Source organism: Triticum dicoccoides, chromosome 3A (genome assembly GCF_002162155.2).
Source record: "Triticum dicoccoides isolate Atlit2015 ecotype Zavitan chromosome 3A, WEW_v2.0, whole genome shotgun sequence".
Taxonomy (NCBI): Eukaryota; Viridiplantae; Streptophyta; class Magnoliopsida; order Poales; family Poaceae; genus Triticum; species Triticum dicoccoides.
In genome coordinates, this window is record NC_041384.1 from 227,052,913 (window position 1) to 227,062,093 (window position 9,181).

Consider the following 9,181-nt stretch of genomic DNA (forward strand, 5'->3'; position numbering starts at 1 on the left):
GAGAGTAACTCTCCAACTCATACATTGTTTAATTTCCATTCGTGCTTACCGAAGGATGATTGCTATGACGATTGTTATGATCCCGTTGATTCTCTTGAAATATCCCTTTTTGATGATGCTTGTGGCCAAGATGCCAATATGAATTATGCTTATGGAGATGAGCTTGCTATAGTTCCTTATGTTAAACATGAAATTGTTGCTATTGCACCCACGCATGATAGTCCTATTATCTTTTTGAATTCTCCCGACTACACTATATCGGAGAAGTTTGCAGTTATTAAGGATTATATTGATGGGTTGCCTTTTACCGTTGCACATGATGATTTTGATGAATATAATATGCATGTGCTTGCTGCTCCTACTTGCAATTATTATGAGAGAGGAACTATATCTCCACCTCTCTATGTTTCCAATTTGATAAAATTGCAAGAAACTGTTTATACTATGCATTGGCCTTTACTTTGTGTGCATGAATTGTTCTTTTATGACATGCCGATGCATAGGAAGAGAGTTAGACTTCGTCATTACATGATATATGTTACCTTGTGCTCACCACTAAATTACAAATTATTGTTAATTAAAATTGTCTTTGATATACCTTGGGATCCGGGTGGATCCATTACTTGAGCACTATATGCCTAGCTTAATGGCTTTAAAGAAAGCGCTGCGAGGGAGACAACTCGGAAGTTTTAGAGAGTCATTTATTTCTGTTGAGTGCTTTTATATAGTTTAAAAACAAAAAAATTAAGAGGGGAACCCAAAACTTTTTCAAAAAGGAAAGCGAAAGTGAGAAAGACAAACATTGTTGAAGTGGGAGCTAGCCTTGAACTTTGTTCATGCTCATGGAAACTTTGTGAATCTTGATTACAGAAACTTTTCAATAAAAATAATTATCCCCTTGTAAAGTTCCATTTTATTATAAAAATAATGTGCCAAGGTTTGCCTTTAGGATGTTTACATTTGCTTGATGGTTTGTATGGTGCAGGACAGAAACTTTGGCTGTAGTGCGCGATTTTACATTTTTAGCTGGAACGTCAAATGGTTCTGATTATTTTTGCACTGTCTTCCTATACAAATTGTTTATTTTTCCTAATTTTGGTAGAATTTTTCAAGTATCAGAAGTATGGTTAATGTTCAGATTATTACAGACTGTTCTGTTTTTGACAGATTCTGTTTTTGATGCATAGTTTGCTTGTTTTGATGAAACTATCAATTTATATTAGTGGATTAAGCCATGAAAAAGTTATACTACAGTAGACACAATGCAAAAAACAAAATATGAATTGGTTTGCAACAGTACTTAGAGTAGTGATTTGCTTTATTATACTAACGGATCTTACCAAGTTTTCTGTTGAAGTTTTGTGTGGATGAAGTGTTCGATGATCGAGAAGGTCTCGATGTGAGAAGAAGGAAGAGAGGCACGAGCTCAAGCTTGGGGATGCCCGAGGCACCCCAAGTAAATATTCAAGGAGACTCAAGCGTCTAAGCTTGGGGATGCCCCGGAAGGCATCCTTTCTTTCTTCAACAAGTATCGATATGTTTTCGGATTCGTTTCGTTCATGCGATATGTGCAATCTTGGAGCGTCTTTTGCATTTAGTTTTCATTTTTATTTTATGCACCATGCCGGTATGAGATATTCCTTGGTTGATTTATACAATGTTCTTTGCACTTCACTTATATCTTTTGAGTATGGGTTTATAGAATGCTTCATGTGCTTCACTTATATCATTTGAAGTTTGGATTGCCTGTTTCTCTTTACATAGACAGCCGCCATTTGTAGAATGCTCTTTTGCTTCACTTATATTTGTTAGAGCGTGGGCATATCTTTTGTAGAAAGAATTAAACTCTATTTCTTCACTTATATCTATTTAGAGAGATGACAGGAATTGGTGATTCACATGGTTAGTCATAAAATCCTACATAAAACTTGTAGATCACTGAATATGATATGTTTCATTACTTTCAATAGTTTTGCGATATAAAGATGGTGATATTAGAGTCATGCTAGTGGGTAGTTGTGGATTATAGAAATACTTGTGTTGAGGTTTGTGATTCCCGTAGCATGCACGTATGGTGAACCGTTATGTAACGAAGTCGAAGCATGATTTATTTATTGATTGCCTTCCTTATGAGTGGCAGTCGAGGACGAGCAATGGTCTTTTCCTACCAATCTATCCCCCTAGGAGCATGCGCGCAGTACTTTGTTTCGATGACTAATAGATTTTTGCAATAAGTATGTGAGTTCTTTATGACTAATGTTGAGTCCATGGATTATACGCACTCTCACCCTTCCACCATTGCTAGCCTCTCTAGTACCGGGCAACTTTCGCCGGTACCATAAACCCACCATATACCTTCCTCAAAACAGCCACCATACCTACCAATCATGGCATTTCCATAGCCATTCTGAGATATATTGCCATGCAACTTCCATCATCATCATATACATGACTTGAGCATTCATTGTCATATTGCTTTGCATGATTGTAAGATAGCTAGCATGATGTTTTCATGGCTTGTCCGTTTTTTGATGTCATTGCTACGCTAGATCATTGCACATCCCGGTACACCGCCGGAGGCATCCAGATAGAGTCGTGCTTTGTTCTAGACATTGAGTTGTAATATTGAGTTGTAAGTAAATAAAAGTGTGATGATCATCATTATTAGAGCATTGCCCCAGTGAGGAAAGGATGATGGAGACTATGATTCCCCCATAAGTCGGGATGAGACTCCGGACTTTACAAAAAAATAAAAGAGGCCAAAGAAGCCCAAATAAAAAAAAGAGGCCAACGAAGCCCACAAAAAAAACAAAGAAAAAACAAAAAATGAGTAGTCAATTGCTTAGGGGCGATTTCGCAACTCCTATCACCACTTTTCCACACTCGCTATATTTATTTTATTGTTTCTTTATCTAAACAGCCCCTACTTTTTATTTACGTACTCTTTATTATCGTGCAAACCTATCCAACAACACCTACAACGTACTTCTAGTTTCATACTTGTTCTAGGTAAAGCGAACGTCAAGCGTGCGTAGAGTTGTATCGGTGGTCGATAGAAGTTGAGGGAATATTTGTTCTACCTTTAGCTCCTCGTTGGGTTCGACACTCTTACTTATCGAAAATTGTTGCGATCCCCTATACTTGTGGGTTATCACATGCCGAGAATTTGTGAGCAAGGGAAAGCTATATACAGGGCCTAAAAGGAAAAAGGTAGTTTTGAAGATCCCCTGGACACCCTGACACACGTCTGCGCCGCTTTTTGCCTTGGTGCAAGATCCTTTGAGAGGAGCAATCAACGATCTTTAAGAAAAAGGGGCCTGGAAAAGGGCCCTTGTACGACTGTGAAGTTATTAGATCTTAACGAACCTATGATATGAGAGGAGAAAGAAAGAAAAAGGAAAAGGGAAGAAAAAATGTTTGAGGTCCGAATAGGGTCGAGCCGCACTCTGAACCTCGTCCGCAATGTGCCTCCATCGTTGCCCAAGGTATTTTCAGTGCATAGTTATGCACACATGGTACATATGCTGCAGTTAGATAGGGCGATTGACGGAGGCAGAACTGCTAGTCCAGCTTTGGATTGACCAAGCTGTCGTTCTGCAGGGTAGGCCGGACTCGTTTAACAGTGTCTGGAGGCTTGATGACCGCTGAAGTGTTCGGCTTGATGAAGCCGCTCTGTACCTCGGCTACAAGGGCCGCGGTGTGCTCCTCAGTACGGAGGGAGCACTCCATGTTTCCATTGACTGTGATAAGTGAAGGAAATATGCCCTAGAGGTAAAGTTATTATTTATTTCCTTATATCATGATAAATGTTTATTATTCATGCTAGAATTGTATTAACTGGAAACATGATACATGTGTGAATACATAGACAAACAGAGTGTCACTGGTATGCCTCTACTTGACTAGCTCGTTTATCAAAGATGGTTATGTTTCCTAGCCATAGACATGAGTTGTCATTTGATTAAACAGGATCACATCATTAGGAGAATGATGTGATTGACTTGACCCATTCTGTTAGCTTAGCACTTGATCGTTTAGTATGTTGCTATTGCTTTCTTCATGACTTATACATGTTCCTATGACTATGAGATTATGCAACTCCCGTTTACTGGAGGAACACTTTGTGTGCTACCAAACATCACAACTTAACTGGGTGATTATAAAGGTGCTCTACATGTGTCTCCAAAGGTACTTGTTGAGTTGGCGTATTTCGAGATTAGGATTTGTCACTCCGATTGTCGGAGAGGTATCTCTGGGCCCACTCAGTAATGCACATGACTATAAGCCTTGCAAGCATTGTAACTAATGAGTTAGTTGCGAGATGATATATTACGGAACGAGTAAATAGACTTGCCGGTAACGAGATTGAACTAGGTATTGAGATACCGACGATCGAATCTCGGGCAAGTAACATACCGATGACAAAGGGAACAACGTATGTTGTTATTCGGTTTGACCAATAAAGATCTTCGTAGAATATGTGGGAGCCAATATGAGCATCCAGGTTCCGCTATTGGTTATTGACCGGAGACCTGTCTCGGTCATGTCTACATAGTTCTCGAACCCGTAGGGTCCGCACACTTAATGTTCGGTGACGATCGGTATTATGAGTTTTTGTGTTTTGATGTACCGAAGGTATTTCGGAGTCCCGGATATAATCACGGACATAACGAGGAGTCTCGAAATGGTCGAGACATAAAGATCGATATATTGGACGACTATGTTCGGACACTGGAAAGGTTTCGGACATATACCGGAGTACCGGGGGTTACCGGAACCCCCGGGGGGCTTAATGGGCCTACATGGGCCTTAGTGGAAACAGAGGGAAGCAAGGGGAGTGTGGGGCACGCCCCCCAAGGCCCAAACCGAATTGGTTTAGGGCAAGGGGGCCGGCCCCCTCTTTCCTTCTCCTCCTCTCCCTTTCCTTCCCCCTCTCCTACTCCTACTAGGAAAAGGAGGAGTCCTACTCCTAGTGGGAGTAGGACTCCCCCTCTTGGAGCGCCTCTCCCTGGCCGGCCGCCTCCTCCCCCTTGCTCCTTTATATACTGGTGCAGGGGGGCACCCCATAGACACAACAATTGATCATTGATCTCTTAGCCGTGTGCGGTGCCCCATCCACCATAATCTACCTCGATCATATCGTAGCGGTGCTTAGGCGAAGCCCTGCGTCGGTAGCATCATCATCACCGTCACCACACCGTCGTGCTGACGAAACTCTCCTGTGAAGCTTTGCTGGATCGGAGCTCGCGGGACGTCATTGAGTTGAACATGTGCAGAACTCGGAGGTGCCGTACGTTCGGTACTTGGATCGGTTGGATCGTGAAGACGTATGACTACATCAACCGCGTTGTGCTAATGCTTCCGCATTTGGTCTACGAGGGTACGTAGACACACTCTCCCCTCTCGTTGCTATGCATCACCATGATCCTGTGTGTGCGTAGGATTTTTTTTGAAATTACTACGTTCCCCAATAGTGGCATCCGAGCCAGGTTTATGCGTAGATGTTATATGCATGAGTAGAACACAAGTGAGTTGCGGGAGATAAAAGTCATACTGCTTACCAGCATGTCATACTTTGGTTCAACGGTATTGTTGGATGAAGAGTCCCGGACCGACATTACGCGTACGCTTAGGCGAGACTAGTACTACCGACGTGCTTTGCACACAGGTGGCTGGCGGGTGTCAGTTTCTCCAACTTTAGTTGAACCGAGTGTGGCTACGCCCGGTCCTTGAGAAGGTTAAAACAACACTAACTTGACGAACTATCTTTGTGGTTTTGATGCATAGGTAAGAACGATTCTTGCTCAGCCCGTAGCAGCCACATAAAACTTGCAACAAAAAAGTAGAGGACGTCTAACTTGTTTTTGCAGGGCATGTTGTGATGTGATATGGTCAAGACATGATGCTATATTTATTGTATGAGATGATCATGTTTTGTGACCAAGTTATCGGCAACTGGCAGGATCCATATGGTTGTCGCTTTATTGTATGCAATGCAATCGCCCTGTAATTGCTTTACTTTATCACTAAGCGGTAGCGATAGTCGTAGAAGCAATAGTTGGCGAGACGACAACGATGCTACGATGGAGATCAAGGTGTCGTGCCGGTGACTATGGTGATCATGACGGTGCTTTGGAGATGGAGATCAAAGGCACAAGATGATGATGGCCATATCATATCACTTATATTGATTGCATGTGATGTTTATCTTTTATGCATCTTATTTTGCTTTGTTTGACGGTAGCATTATAAGATGATCTCTCACTAAATTTCAAGGTAAAAGTGTTCTCCCCGAGTATGCACCGTTGTCAAAGTTCATCGTGCCGAGACACCACGTGATGATCGGGTGTGATAAGCTCAACATTCATCTACAACGGGTGTAAGACAGTTTTGCATACGCAGAATACTCGGGTTAAATTGACCAGCCTAGCATATGCAGATATGGCCTCGGAACACTGAGACCGAAAGGTCGAGCATGAATCATGTAGTAGATATGATCAACATAGTGATGTTCACCATTGAAAACTACTCCATTTCACGTGATGATCGGTTATGGTTTAGTTGATATGAATCACGTGATCACTTAGATGATTAGAGGGATGTCTATCTAAGTGGGAGTTCTTAAGTAATTTGATTAATTGAACTTAAATTTATCATGAACTTAGTACCCGATAGTATTTTGCTTGTCTATGTTATTGTAGATAGATGGCCCGTGCTGTTGTTCTTTTGAATTTTAATGCGTTCCTTGAGAAAGCAAGGTTGAAAAATGATGGTAGCAATTACACGGACTGGGTCCATAACTTGAGGATTATCCTCATTGCTGCACAGAAGAATTACGTCCTGGAAGCACCTCTAGGTGTACCACCCGCGCCGGCAACTGCAGACATTGTGAATGCCTGGCAGATGTGTGTTGATTACTACTCGATAGTTCAATGTGCCATGCTTTATGGCTTAGAACCGGGATTCAATGAAGTTTTGAACATCATGGAGCATATGAGATGTTCCAGGAGTTGAAGTTAACATTTCAAGCAAATGCCCGGATTGAGAGATATGAAGTCTCCAATAAGTTCTATAGCTGCAAGATGGAGGAGAATAGTTCTGTCAGTGAGCATATACTCAGAATGTCTGGGTACTGCAATCACTTGATTCAACTGGGAGTTAATCTTCCAGATGATAGTGTTATCGACAGAATTCTTCAATCACTACCACAAAGCTACAAGAGCTTCGTGATGAACTATAATATGCAAGGGATGGATAAGACAATTCCCGAGCTCTTCGCGATGCTAAAGGCTGCAGAGGTAGAAATCAAAAAGGAGCATCAAGTCTTGATGGTTAACAAAACCACCAGTTTCAATAAAAAGGGTAAAGGGAAGAAGAAGGGGAACTTCAAGAAGAACGGCAAGCAAGTTGCTGCTCAAGAGAAGAAACCCAAATCTGGACCTAAACCTGAGACTGAGTGCTTCTACTACAAAGGAACTGGTCACTGGAAGCGGAACTGCCCCAAGTATTTGGCGGATAAGAAGGATGGCAAGGTGAACAAAGGTATATGTGATATACATGTTATTGATGTGTACCTTACTAGAGCTTGCAGTAGCACCTGGGTATTTGATACTAGTTCTGTTGGTAATATTTGCAACTCAAAACAGGGACTACGGATTAAGCGAATACTGGCTAAGGATGAGGTGACGATGCGCGTGGGAAATGGTTCCAAAGTCGATGTGATCGCCGTCGACACGCTACCTCTACATCTATCTTCGGGATTAGGTTTAGACCTGAATAATTGTTATTTGGTGCTAGCGTTGAGCATGAACATTATATCTGGATCTTGTTTGATGTGAGACGGTTATTCATTTAAATTTGAGAATAATAGTTGTGCTATTTATATGAGTAATATCTTTTATGGTCATGCACCCTTGAAGAATGGTCTATTTGTGTTAAATCTCGATAGTAGTAACACACATATTCATAATGTTGAAGCCAAAAGATGCAGAGTTGATAATGATAGTGCAACTTATTTGTGGCACTGGCGTTTAGGTCATATTGATGTAAAGCGCATGAAGAAACTCCATACTGATGGACTTTTGGAATCACTTGATTATGAATCACTTGGTACTTGCGAACCATGCCTCATGGGCACGATGACTAAAACATCGTTCTCCGGAACAATGTAGCGAGCAACAGACTTGTTGGAAATCATACATATTGATGTATGTGGTCCAATGAATACTGAGGCTCGCGGCGGGTATCGTTATTTCCTCACCTTCACAGATGATTCAAGAACATATGGGTATATCTACTTAATCAAACATAAGTCTGAAACATTTGAAAAGTTCAAAGAATTTCAGAGTGAAGTGGAAAATCATCATAACAAGAAAATAAAGTTTCTACGATCTGATCGTGGATGAGAATATTTGAGTTACGAGTTTGGTCTACATTTGAAACAATGCGGAATAGTTCCGCAACTGACGCCACCCGGAATACCACAGCGTAATGGTGTCTCTGAACGTCGTAATCGTACTTTACGAGATATGGTGCGATCTATGATGTCTCTTACTGATTTACCGCTATCGTTTTGGGGTTATGCTTTAGAGACGGCTGCATTCACGTTAAATAGGGCACCATCAAAATCCGTTGAGACGACGCCTTATGAACTATGGTTTGGCAAGAAACCAAAACTGCCATTTCTTAAAGTTTGGGGCTGCGATGCTTATGTGAAAACACTTCAACCTGATAAGCTCGAACCCAAATCAGAGAAATGTGTCTTCATAGGATACCCAAAGGAAACTGTTGGGTACACCTTCTATCACAGATCCGAAGGCAAGACATTCGTTGCTAAGAATGGATCCTTTCTAGAGAAGGAGTTTCTCTCGAAAGAAGTGAGTGGGAGGAAAGTAGAACTTGATGAGGTAACTGTACCTGCTCCCTTATTGGAAAGTAGTTCATCACAGAAACCGGTTCCTGTGACACCTACACCAATTAGTGAGGAAGCCAATGATGATGATCATGAAACTTCAGATCAAGTTACTACCGAACCTAGTAGATCAACCAGAGCAAGATCCGCACTAGAGTGGTACGGTAATCCTGTTCTGTAGGTCATGTTACTTGACCATGACGAACCTACGAACTATGAGGAAGCGATGATGAGCCCAGATTCCGCAAAATGGCTTAAGGCCATGAAATC